The sequence below is a fragment of the Tupaia chinensis genome, unplaced genomic scaffold, assembly GCF_000334495.1.
Source record: "Tupaia chinensis unplaced genomic scaffold, TupChi_1.0 Scaffold149501_1, whole genome shotgun sequence".
In the NCBI taxonomy this organism is placed as follows: Eukaryota; Metazoa; Chordata; class Mammalia; order Scandentia; family Tupaiidae; genus Tupaia; species Tupaia belangeri.
In genome coordinates this window covers 4,131,905-4,145,299 of record NW_006209345.1, presented here as the reverse complement: position 1 = coordinate 4,145,299, position 13,395 = coordinate 4,131,905, and the positions used below count along the sequence as shown (strand labels likewise).

General features: G+C 43.8%; 1 pseudogene; it reads left to right on the top strand.

Annotated features, from left to right (window-relative positions):
• The first annotated feature begins 1,165 nt into the window (after positions 1 to 1,165).
• LOC102480588 (ATP synthase subunit beta, mitochondrial pseudogene) lies at positions 1,166 to 12,848 on the top strand (annotated as a pseudogene).
• Positions 12,849 to 13,395: the final 547 nt, after the last annotated feature.

Below are 13,395 nucleotides of genomic sequence, written 5' to 3'. Positions count from 1 at the left end.
CATGCTTACTTGTTATCCGCGTATCTTCTTTGATAAGGTGTACTTTCAGGTCATTGGCCATTTTCTTCTTGTTGAGTTTTCAGAATTCTTTGTATATTTCGTTCAGTAGTCCTTGTATTAGTCAGGATTCTTCAAAGAGACAGAACTGGTAGGATAGTGACATAGATATATGAGACTTTTAAACTAAATCAGAACATGTGATCATGGTGGCTGAGAAGTCCCATGACAGGCAGTCTGCAAGCTGGAGATCTTGAGAGGCCAGTTGCGCTGCTCCATCCAGATCTGAAAGCCTCAGAGCCATACAAGCTGATGGTATAACTGTCAGTCAGAGGCCCAAAACCTGAGAACTCAGCAGGTGTAAGTCATGGAGAGCCTGGCGTTCTGATACCCCAAGAGAGAAGTGTTGTCACAGCTCTCAGAAAGACAAATTTGTCTTTTCCATTTCTGTTCTAGCCAGTCCAGCCCTGATTGGATGATGCTCCCCTCACCCTGCCCCCACGTTGAGGATGGATCTTCCCCACTTAGTCCACTTAGACTCACACACTAATCTCTTCTGGAAATACCCTCATGGACACACCCAAAATAATACTTTGCCAGGCTTTTAAGTATTACTTAATCCAGGCGTGATGACAATAAAAATGAACCACCGTAGTCCTTTTTCAGCTATGTGTTTTGAAAAACTTTTTCTCTCAGTCTGAATCTTGTTTCTTCATTCTCTCAGTAATGTCCTTTTGCAGAGCAGAAGTTTTTAATTTTACTGAAGTCCAATCTATTATTTATTTATTTATTTTGAGATTTTTTTTTGCTATTTGGACGAGTGCACTCACTGGAGAGACAGAGATAGAAAGTGAGAAACCCTTCCTCCACCCCAAGGAGGGGGGATGGCTATGCTGCAATCCCTTCTCCTTCAGTCTCCTCTCAAGATTTTGGGCATGCATGCAAATGGACTTAGCATGAATTTCCAGCTGCTGGGTCTGGGACGCCAAGGTTGAACAGAGTCGAGCACCTTAACCACTATGTTACCTGCTGGTCCCTATCAATGATTTTTTTCATGAACTGAAATTCTGACATTTTATCCAATCATCATCTACCCAGTGTTATCTAGGTTCTCTCCTATATTGCCTTCTAAGTGTTTTACATAGTTTTGCATTTCACATTTAGGGCCATGATCCATGTAGAGTCAATCTTTGTGAAGGTGTAAGGTCTGTGTCTAGATTCATTTTTTTTGTAGGTGGATGTCCAGTTGTTTCAGTTCCATTTGTTGAAAAGACTACTTTGCTCCATGTATTTCCTAGTACCTATTTGATTAAGTTTATCTGGCTCTATTTCTGGGCTTTGTATTCTGTTCCATTAATCTATTTATCTGTTCTTTCACCAATACCATACTGTTTTGATTACTGTAACTACATTAAGTCCTTAAATTGGGTAGTGTCAGTCCTCTTACTCTGTTGTTCTTCAATATTGTTTTGGCCATCCGTTTTACTATTTATCTAAATTTTAGAATCAGTTTGTTGACATTTATAAAATAATTTCCTGAAAGTTTGATTGGAATTGCATAGAATCTATAGATTAAGTTGGGAAGAGGTGACATCTTGATAATATTGAGTCTTCCTATCCATGAACATGGAATATCTCTCCATTTATTTAGTTCTTCTTTGATATTTTCCATCAGAGTTTTGTCATTTTCCTCATATAGATCTTATTTATATATATATTTTGAGAGGTTTTTGCTATAGGGCATGCACACTCGCCAGAAAGACAGAGAGAGACAGAGAGACAGAAAGTGAGAAATCACCCCCCAAGGGGGATGGCCATGCCAGAATCCCTTCTCCTTTCGGGACCTTGGGCACACACGCACATGCACCGGGTATGTTTAAGCCACTGGGTCTGGGACTTGAACTGCGGTCAACCACATGGGAGTCCAGCAATGTAGCCATTATGCCAACTGCTGATCCTGAGATCTTGTATATATTTTGTTGGATTTATTACACCTAAGTATTTTCATTGTTGGGGTGCAAATTGTAATGTGTTTCAAATTTCAAATTTTGTGTATTCATTGCTGGTATATAGGAAAGTGATTGACTTGTGGATATTAACCTTGTATCCTGCAGCCTTAATATAATTTGCTTGTTCACTTCAAGAATTTTTGTTGTTGGGAACCAGCAGTTAGCGTAATGGCTATGTCGCTGGACTCCCACGTAGTCGACTGCGGTTCACGTCCCAGACATGGTGGCTTAAAACTCACGCCAGGCGCGTGTGCGTGCATGCCCAAGATCCCGAGAGGAGAATGGAGGAGAAGGGATTGTGGCGTGACCATCCCCTCTGGGGGGTGATTTCTCGCTTTCTGTCTCTCTGTCTCTCTCTGTCTGTCTGGCGAGCACATGCGCCCTATAGCAAAAACCTCTCCAAAAAAAATAATAATAATTTTTGTTGTTGCTGAATAATTCATTATTCAGCAGTAGATAACCAGAACAAATGTTTTAACATTAGAAAACACATAATCGTAGTTAACTACATCAATGGGTTAAATGAGAGAATTCTCAAGATTATGTCAGCAAATACAGAAAATGTATTTGATAAAATTCAACATCCACTCATGAATTTTAAAAAAACAAAAACAAAAACAAAAACAACTCTCTTAGAATTGAAAAAAAGCTTTTTTTCTTTTTTTTTTTTTTTTTTTTTTTTTGAGAGGTTTTTGCTATAGGGCACATGCGCTTGCCAGAAAGATGGAAAGGGAGAAATCATCCCTTAGGGGGTATGGCCACGCCACAATCCCTTCTCCGTTCTCCTTTCAGAATCTTGGACATGCACACACACGTACCTGGCATGAGTTTAAGCCACGTGAACCACTGCCAACTACGTGGGAGTCCAGTGATATAGTCATTACGCCAATTGCTTTCTTAACTTGATAAAGATACTGGCTTAAAACTGGGATTAACAGTTAGTGTAATGGCTATGTCGCTGGACTCCCATGTAGTCGACCACGGTTCGCGTCCCAGACCCAGTGGCTTAAAACCCACGCCGGGCGCATATGCGTGCGTGCCCAAGATCCCGAGAGGAGACTGGAGGAGAAGGGATTGCGGCGTGGCCATCCCCCCTGGGGGGTGATTTCTCGCTTTCTATCTCTCTGTCTCTCTGTCTTTCTGGTGAGCACACGCACCAAATAAGAAAAACCTCTCCAAAAAAGAAAAAAAAAACCTACAGCAAATCAAATTAATTGCAAAATGTTCAAAGTTCTCGGGAACCAGCAGTTAGCGTAATGGCTATGTCGCTGGACTCCCACGTAGTCGACCGCGGTTCGTGTCCCGGACCCGGTGGCTTAAAACTCACGCTGGGCGCGTGTGCATGCGCGCCCAAGATCCCGAGAGGAGACTGGAGGAGAAGGGATTGCGGCGTGACCATCCCCCCTGGGGGGTGATTTCTCGCTTTCTGTCTCTATTTCTCTGTCTGTCTGGCGAGCGCACGTGCCCTACAGTGAAAATCTCTCCCCCCCCCAAAAAAAATGTTCAAAGTTCTCAAGAGTACTACTATTAATACTTCAATTCAACCTCATACTGTGCTAATGAAGCAATGCACACAAACGAAATAAAACAACATAACACTGGAAAGGAAGAAGCAAACCTTGTTCACAGATATGACTATATACATGGGAAATATACTGAATATACAGACAAATTATTACAGTTAATGAGGTAGTTTAGCAAGGAGAGAGGACATAAAATCAATATACTAAATTGTGCATGTTTCTCTGCATCAACTTTCTTTTTCTTTTTTTTAAGAATTATTTTACTTGGTCCGGCAGGTGGCGTGGTGGTCAAGGGTGCCGGACTCCGACGTGGCTGACTGTGGTTTGAGTCCTGGACCTGGCAGCTTGCTTTCTCACTTTCCCTCTCTCTCTCTCTCTTCTCTCTCTCTCTCTCTCTCTCTCACTCTGTCCCTCTCTGGTCAAATTTAAATAAATAAATAAATAAAATGTAAATAAAATATTTTAACAATTATTCTTTTAACTTTCATTTATTTATTTATTCAACCAGAGAGGGACAGAGCAAGAGAGAGTGAGAGCAAGAAAGCAAGCCACCAGGTCCGGGACTTGAACACCCGTCGGCCATGTGGAAGTCTAGCATTCTTAACCACCACATCACCTGTTGGCTCCTGCATCAACTTTCAAAAGACCAGACAATGTTTTGTTTAAAAGATACCATATTTGGAGGCCAGCAGATGGCATGGTGGTTGAGACTCTGGATTCCCACATGGCCGGTTCCCAGACCTGGCAGCTTGTTTTTCACTTTTCCTCTCTCTGTCTGTCTGTCTGTCTCTGTCTGATGAGTGCGCATGCCCTATGGCAAATATAAAAATAATACCATCATCATAATAAATCATAATAAAAAAAGACACCATACTCGGTCTAGGTAGTGGCATGGTGGTTGGGCAGCTAGATCTCATATGACCAACTACGTCATTGAAGTCCAGACTTAGAGCTTGAAAAACACACTGAGCCCGTGCATCATAGCCATCCCCTGTGGGAGATTGCTTTCTCACTCCACATCCCCCCCCCAACCCCATGCCCTCTGGCAAAACTAAAAAAAAAAAAAAAAAAAACTATATTCAACATCAATAAAAATGCCTCACATAACAATAGTTTCATCCAGAGGCCACCAGATGGCACAGTTGGTTACGTTATTGGACTCCCATGTAGCTGACCGCAGATCAAGTTCTGAAAATGAATGAATAAATAAAATAAATAATTATGAAAAAACAAACAAACAAACACTAGCCTCAAGAGGAAAATTGAAGAGAAGGAATTGTGGCATGGCCATCCCCCTGAGGGGTAATTTCTGGCTTTCTGTATCTCTGTCTCTCTGGCAAGTGCATGCATCCTATAGCAAAAAAAAAACTCTTAAAAAAAAAGGGACCAGCTGTCTCTTTTATTAAGAGATTTTTTTATGTTGCTGGACTCCCATATGGTCAACAGTAGTTTTAGTCCCAGACCTGGTGGCTTGAAACTCACGCCAGGCACATGCGTGCCCAAGATCCAGAGAAAAGAACGGAGGAGAAGGGATACGACCTAGGATTACAGTGTGATTTCTCTCTGTCTCTCTGTCTCTCTTGTCTCTCTGGTGAGCACATGTGCCCTATAGCAAAAATCTCTCTTAAAAAGGGAACCAGGGGGCCGGCAGGTGGTGTGGTGGTTATGGGCACTGGACTCCCATGTGGCCAACCATGGTTCGAGTCCCAGACTTGGTAGCTTGCTTTCTCACTTTACCTCTCTCTGTGTCTCCTCTGGTCAAACGGAAAAGGTAAATAATAATAACAAATTAAATTAAATAAATCAATTTTTTTAAAAAAGGGAACCAGGAGTTAGTGTAATGGCTATGTTGCTGGACTCCCACATAGTCAACGGCGATTCGCATCCCAGACCCGGTGGCTTAAACTCATGCCGGGCGTGTGTGTGTGCGTGCCCAAGATCCCAAGAGGAGAATGGAGGAGAAGGGATTGCGGCATGACCATTCCCCCTGGGGGGGTGATTTCTTGCTTTCTGTCTCTATGTCTCTCTCTGTCTGGTGAGCGTACGCGCCCTATAGCAAAAACCTCTCCAAAAAAAAAAACTCTCTTAAAAACAATAGTTTTCTCCCGATATAAATAGATTTACCCCTGATTACACATAATATGCCATTCATATTACACAAATTCTAACAGTGCTATTTAATAAAGGAATTGCACTTTTCTGGTTTCTTGCTGTGTGAACCGTCTCTGTGTGCCTCTACTCTTCCACTTTGCCCTAGAGCAACATTTTACTGCTGAGCATGAGTTTCTTTGAGTTAAATTCTTATCTGGGGCACTCATCCAGGCCCCCTGAGATAACAACTTGAGCCACTGGCCTTTAATAATGGAAAGGCTAACAATCTTTGACCCCGGAGCTGTCAGAGCTTCTTCCCTGGTATTACCTTGCTCAGCTGACCTGTAGCATGGGGCGGTCACAGCTCCAGATGGCTCTCTTCCCCTCAAGTTTGTCCCTATTGTTCACCTCCTTTAAGAAATTCCAGCTCTGGGAACCAGCAGTTAGCATAATGGCTATGTTGCTGGACTCCCATGTAGTCGACCGCAGTTCGCATCCTGGACCCGGTGGCTTAAAACTCACGCCAGGCGCATGTGCGTGCGTGCCCAAGATCCCAAGAGGAGAATGGAGGAGAAAGGATTGCAGTGTGACCATCCCCCCTGGGGGGTGATTTCTCGCTTTCTGTCTCTATGTCTTTCTGTCTGTCTGGCGAGCACACGCGCCCTATAGCGAAAACCTCTCAAAAAAAAAAAAAAAAAAAAAAAAGAAATTTGAGCTCACTGCAGGAGGGGCTCAGAGAGTGAAGTGGAGCAGAGTCTGCAAGCTATGACTGGAGAGCCATTTGTCTCTTGCCTTGGAACTGTCATTTTGTAAGTTACCCTTTGGTATTAAAATTTTAACCCTCTGTGGAATTACCTGCTTTGTTTTTTGTTTGTTTCATATTTTTAGAAGAATTATTTCATTTATTTATTTATTTATTTATTTATTTATTTATTTTTTAAATTTGCTATAGGACACATGTACTGACCAGTGAGAGAGAGAGAGAAAGTGAGAAAGCAAGCTACCAGGTTGGGAACTCGAACCACAGTCCCCCATGTGGGAGTCCAGCGTCCCAACCAACCACCACCATTCCATTTTCTGGCACCAATTTTTTTTTTTTAATAATTATTTTATTTAGGGGCCGGCAGGTGGCGTGGTGGTTAAGGGAGCTGGACTCCCACACAGCTGACCATGGTTCGAATCCTGGACCTGGTGGCTTGCTTTCTCACTTTCCCTCTCTCTTTCTCTCTCTCTCTCTGTCCCTCTCTGGTCAAATTAAAATAAATGTAAAAATAATTTAAAAAGGAATTATTTTATTTAAGTGTATTTATTATTTATTTAAATTTGACCAGAGAGGGACAGAGAGAGAGAGAGAAAGAAAGAAAGAAAGCTGCCAGGTCAGGAACTCGAACCACCGTCAGCCATGTGGGAGCCAGCGTCTTTAACCATCATGTCACCTGCTGGGCCAAGTAGCCCAGTAGTGAATTCTTGTGGATATAATCTCTCTCCCTCCTCATCATATATGGCAAAACTATGACCCCACTTAAAGCCAGTTTCCCACCTACTCAAACTTACTTCAAATTTACAACTGGGAGAAAATGATCAACAGTCGCAAGAATGTGTGGAAACAAGTGGGATGGGTTGTGGAGCTGTATATCATAGCCAAGTAAACATGTTGCTGACAATTCAATACATACTTAAAAAACACTTGTGGAACTATTATCAGATATGTTCAATGTTAAAGAAGATGAATATGTCTATATCCTTGGTTTGTTATTACACATTATATACATACTTTGAAAAACCATACTGGGGGTCGGCAGGTGACATGGTGGCTAAGGGCACTGGATTCCCACATGGCAGACAGAGGTTCAAGTCCTGGACCTGGGGACTTGCTCTCTCACTTTCCCTCTCTCTCTCTAGCCTTCTCTGGTCAAATGAAAATAAGCAAATGAACAAATAAATAAATAAAGTTAAATAAAATAATTCTTTAAAAAAAGAAAGAAAGAAGAAAAACCATACTGTAAGGACCAGCAGATGGCATGGTGGTTACATCCCTGGAATCCCACGTGGCTAACTGCGGTTCAAGACCTGGACCTGGTGACTTGAAAAGCACACTGGGCCTGTGTGTTTGTGTGCCCAAGATCCCAGGAGGAGAACAGAGGAGAAGAGATTGCCACAAGGCGATCCCCCATGGGGGGTGATTTCTCACTTTCCCTCTCACAGTGTCTGCCTCTCTCCAATGAGCACACATGCCCTAGGCAAAAACCCCTAAAAAAAAAAAGAAAGGACAAAAGCCATTCTGTACCCCACAAAGATGTACCATGATTATCTGTAAATCGGGAATCACAATTTATAAATAAATAAATAAAATATGCAACCATGATCCTCAGATAGGTCCTCAAATGCAGCGAGGCCACCGTGCTCCATTTTCCTGGTTCATTCCCTCTCCCACGTTCCTAGAAAACCAGTTCATATCTTCAACTCTATCTTGTCAACTCTCTATCATCTTCTCCCCAATCCTCGTTCTCAGCTAATAGCTCCATTTCCTTCCTCCTTGAAATAACTGAAACAATCCAAATTTACACCAGCTTGATTACTATCTACAACCACCCGGAACCTGTTCTTGTCCTCCAAACCACTCCAGCTCCTGTCCCAAGCCATTTCCCCACTTGTCCACCACTTGTCTCCTCTTCTCCAGAAATATTCTCTTCTCTTTCCTTCATCAGTTGGGCTTCCTGCTGGATCCCTTTCCACCAGTGTATAAATGTGTAGTTAATTCTTCCCATCTTAAAAACAGGCATTCTCAGGGCCAGCAGGTGGCACAGTGGCTAGGGTGCTGGATTCCCACATGGCTGATCATGGTTCAAATCCTGAATCTAGCATCTTGCTTTCTCTCTGTCTCTCTCTTGCATACATGTGTACGTGCACTATAGCAAATTAAATAATAATAAAAATAATAAATAAATAAAATAAGTAATTGTGAATTTTTTTGAGAGGTTTCTGCTATAGGGCATGTGCGCTTGCCAGAAAGACAGAGATACAGAGAGACAGAAAGCAAGAAATCACCCCCCCGGGGGATGGCCACACCACAATTCCTTCTCCTCCATTTTCCTCTTGGGATCTTGGACACACACACGTGCCCAGTTTGAGTTTAAGCCACCAGGTACAGGACTTGAACTGTGGTCAACTACATGGGAGTCCAGTGACACAACCATTACACTAACTGGTGGTCCCGATTATGTATTTTTAAAAAACATTCTCCTGATCTCACTTCTCTTGCCAACTACCACCCCTGTCTGTGCTCCTTGTTTCAGAACAACAATGACAAAAATTATGCTTCCTATCGTCAATTCCTTTCCTTCAGTCCCCTCTTAAGCCAACTCCAACTTGGCTTTCATCTCAGCGATGGGAAAGGTCAACCAAGACCTCTATGTCCTAAATCCTCAGTTCTTGTCTATTAGCAAAGTTGACAGTAGCTTGTTCTCATGGGAATCTTTTTCTTTCAACTTGCTTTTTGCCTTTCCTCCCGTCTCACTGGTAGCTCCTTCGTACTCTCCTTTCTGGTTCTCTCTTTTCTCTCTAATGTTTTCAAGGCTCTAGCATTGTCCCCACTTTTAAAAATTTTTATTTAAGTTTGATCAGAGAGAGACAGAGCAAGAAAGTAAGAGAGAAGGAAAGTGAGAAAACAAGCCACCAAATCTGAGATTCAAACCACAGTCAGCCATGTGGGAATCCAGCGTCCTTAACCACCACGCCACCTGCCAGTCCCCTTGGGCCCCCTTTATAGAATATTCCAGATTCAGAACATTATCATTCATACACCAAAGTCTCCCCCAAATTTTATATCCAGTTCAGCGATCTCTCCTAGACTCCAACGTCCTCCTTTACATCTCCCGCTTCGGTTCCAATACTGAATTCTTTATTTCCCCACAAAAGGCTGGCATCGTATCCACTAGGAAGACCCCTGAACTGATGACTGTGTCTCAGACGTACGATTCCAGCACTGCACATAGTTGTTTGAATCGTTGAGGGATTATCCTTGATTTTCCTATTTCTGCCACCCTTCCCATCCAATCCCTCACCAAATACAGTGGACTCAACCTTTAAGAAAGATGCAAAGTGGGGTCACTCCTGTCCTCTCTCGGCTGCCAGCCTGGTCTAAGCTACTCTCCTCTCTTCGGGACTGAAGCAGCAGCATCTGTGGCAGTTACTGGTGCTCTTGGCCGATCTTCCAGCGCTCCTCCTTCCGAGCACACGGCGGTGTTGCACTCGCCTGCACTTTTGAAACTAGCTGCGACTGTGTGACTCGCTGTAGCTAAAGAATAGGAGCTAAAGCGACGTCTGACAAAATGTGCTGTGGCACAAATACATCTGTGATGCTCTGTCCCTGAGAACATCGCTGCCGCCACAGACCACCCTGACCAGAAATGTGACTGGAAGAGAGCTCTGTGTAAGCCCAGACTGGGAATCTGAGGCGCTGGCTCAGCAATCGGGTGGTGAGTATCTTGAGGCTAGAAAGAGGGCCCGTCACGATGTGCAGTGCTGAAATCGTACTTCTGAGACACATTCACCAATTCAGGGCTTTTGCCATCCTTTTGTGTCAGAGTAAATTCTCACTAAGGACATAGCTCCCAATAAATCTTCTCAATGAGGTAAAATGACCCTTGCGGTGCCAGCTCCGTGGTCCAGGGGTTAAAAGACTTGATCCCAGGCCAGCAGGTGGCATGGTGGTTAAGGTGCTGGAATTCCCACATGGCCAGCCATGGTTTGAGTCCCGGACCGGGCAGCTTGCTTTCTCCCTCTCTCTCTCTCTCTCTCTGTCTGTCTTTCTCTGGCAAAACTCATGTGAAAAATAATAATAACAATAATAATAATAAATAAATCATTCTTTTTTAAAAAAGACTTGATCCCACATAGCTGACTGCACAGTTTGAATCTGGGGCATGGCGGCTTGATAAACACACCAGGCATGTGTGTGTATGTATGTCCTAAATTCCAACAGGATGGAGAAATGGAGGAGAAGGGATTGTGGCATGACCATGCCCCACTGTGGGGGATGTTTTCTCCCTTTCCTTCTCTCTCTGTCTCTCTCTGGTGAGTGCACATAGTCTTTGGCAATTTTTTAAAAATTGCCAGTTAGAGGATTGTGAATTAGATTAGTGCCCTATGGAAGAGAGGGAGCCAGCAGGTGTTGTAGTGGTTAATGTGCTGGACTCCCACAGAGCTGACCACAATTTGAGTCGCATACCAGGCAGCTTGAAATTCATGCCAGGCAAGTATATATGCGTGCCCAAAATCCTGAGAGGAAAATGGAGGAGAAGGGATTGTGGTGTGGCCATTCTCCCTCGGGGGATGCTTTCTCATTTTCTCTCTCTTTGTCTCTCTCTGTGTCTCTGGTGTATACACGTGCCCTAAAGCAAATATCTCTCTTTAATAAAAGAGCTGGGGGCGTTCAGTTTGATGAGGGACTACCCCCCATCCTAAATGCCCTGCAAGTGCAAGGCAGGGAAACCAGGCTCGTTTTGGAGGTGACCCAGCATTTAGGTGAGAGCACAGTAAGGACTATTGCCATGGATGGTACAGAAGGCTTGGTTAGAGGCCAAAAAGTTCTGGATTCTGGTGCACCAATCAAAATTCCTGTTGGTCCTGAGACCTTGGTAGAATCATGAATGTCATTAGAGAACCTATTGATGAGAGAGGTCCCATCAAAACCAAACAATTTGCTGCTATTCATGCTGAGGCTTCTGAATTCATGGAGATGAGTGTTGAACAGGAAATTCTGGTGACTGGTATCAAGGTTGTGGATCTGCTAGCTCCCTATGCCAAAGGTGGCAAAATTTGGCTCTTTGGTGGTGCTGGCGTTGGTAAGACTGTATTGATCATGGAGTTAACAATGTTGCCAAAGCCCATGGTGGTTACTCTGTGTTTGCTGGTGTTGGTGCGAGAACCCGAGAGGGCAATGACTTATACCATGAAATGATTGAGTCTGGTGTTATCAACTTAAAAGATGCTACCTCCAAGGTAGCACTGGTGTACAGTCAAATGAATGAACCACCTGGTGCTCGTGCCCGGGTAGCTTTGAATGGACTGACTGTGGCTGAATACTTCAGAGACCAAGAAGGTCAAGATGTGCTGCTGTTTATTGATAACATCTTTCGCTTCACCCAGGCTGGCTCAGAGGTGTCTGCTTTATTGGGCAGAATCCCTTCTGCTGTGGGCTATCAGCTTACCCTGGCCACTGACATGGGTACTACGCAGAAAGAATCACCACCACCAAGAATGGTTGTATCACCTCTGAACAAGCTGTCTATGTACCTGCTGATGACTTGACTGACCCTGCTCCTGCCACCACCTTTGCCCACTTGGATGCTACTACTGTGTTGTCCTGTGCTATCACTGAGTTGGGCATCTATTCAGCTGTGGATCCTCTAGATTCCACCTCTGGCATCATGGATCCCAACATTTTTTTTTTTTTTGAGAGGTTTTCGCTATAGGGCGCGTGCGCTTGCCAGACAGAGAGAGAGAGACAGAGAGACAGAAAGCAAGAAATCACCCCCCAGGGGGGATGGTCACGCTGCAATCCCTTCTCCTCCATTCTCCTCTTGGGATCTTGGGCACGCATGCACACGCACCCGGCGTGAGTTTTAAGCCACCGGGTCCGGGATGTGAACTGTGGTCAACTACATGGGAGTCCAGCGACATAGCCATTACGCTAAGTGCTGGTTCCCAGGATCCCGACATTGTTGGCAGTGAGCATTATAATGTTGCTCGTGGGGTGCAAAAAATCCTGCAGGATTACAAATCCCTCCAGGATATCATTGCCATCCTGGGTATGGAAGAACTTTCTGAGGAGGACAAGTTAACTGTGTCCCGTGCATGGAAAATATAGCGTTTCTTATCTCAGCCATTCCAGGTTGCTGAGGTTTTCACAGGACATATGGGGAAGCTGGTACCCCTAACTTTCACTTACTAGTTGGATTTTTTTCCCATATAGGTGAATATGACCATCTTCCAGAACAGGCCTTCTATATGGTGGGACCCATTGAAGAAGCTGTGGCCAAGGCTGATAAGCTGGCTGAAGAGCATTCGTCATGAGATGTCCTTTTGGCATATTAAGCACTCATCTTTGCTGTTCCTCTCCTTCCCCCAATCCAAAAAGCCAGTTTTTCGTGTAGGCCACACAAGAGCCTTGATTGAAGACATTGTTATGTCTGAAGAGTATTTAAGGTTTCCAATAAAATGTACACACACACACACACACACACACACACACACATACACACACACACAAAAAAGAGCTGGGGGAAACTAACTTAGGTCTTTTTTTTGCTCTTCTGCCTTCTGCCATGAGCAGACAAAGCATTTAAGGCCCCGTCTTGGAAGGAGAGACCAAGTCCTCACCAGACATCAAAATTGCCAGCACCTTGATCTTGGCCTCCAGAACTGTAAAAAGTAAATTTCTGGGGCTAGCAGATGGCATGGTGATTAAAGGTGCTGGATTCCCCCATGACTGACCACAGTTCCAGTCCTGGACCTGGCGGCTTGCTTTCTCACTTTCCCTTTCTCTCTCTGTCTCTCTCTGGTCAAATAAAATAAAATAATAATAACAAATGTAATTAAATAAATAAATATATTTTACAAAGTAAATTTCTATTATTTATAAGTTACCCAGTATCAGATATTTTGTTATAGCAGCACAAATGTACTAAGACACAACCTAGGGACCAGTAGATGATGTAATGGCTATGTTGCTGGACTCCCATGTAGTCGACAGCGGTTCGTGTCCCGGACCC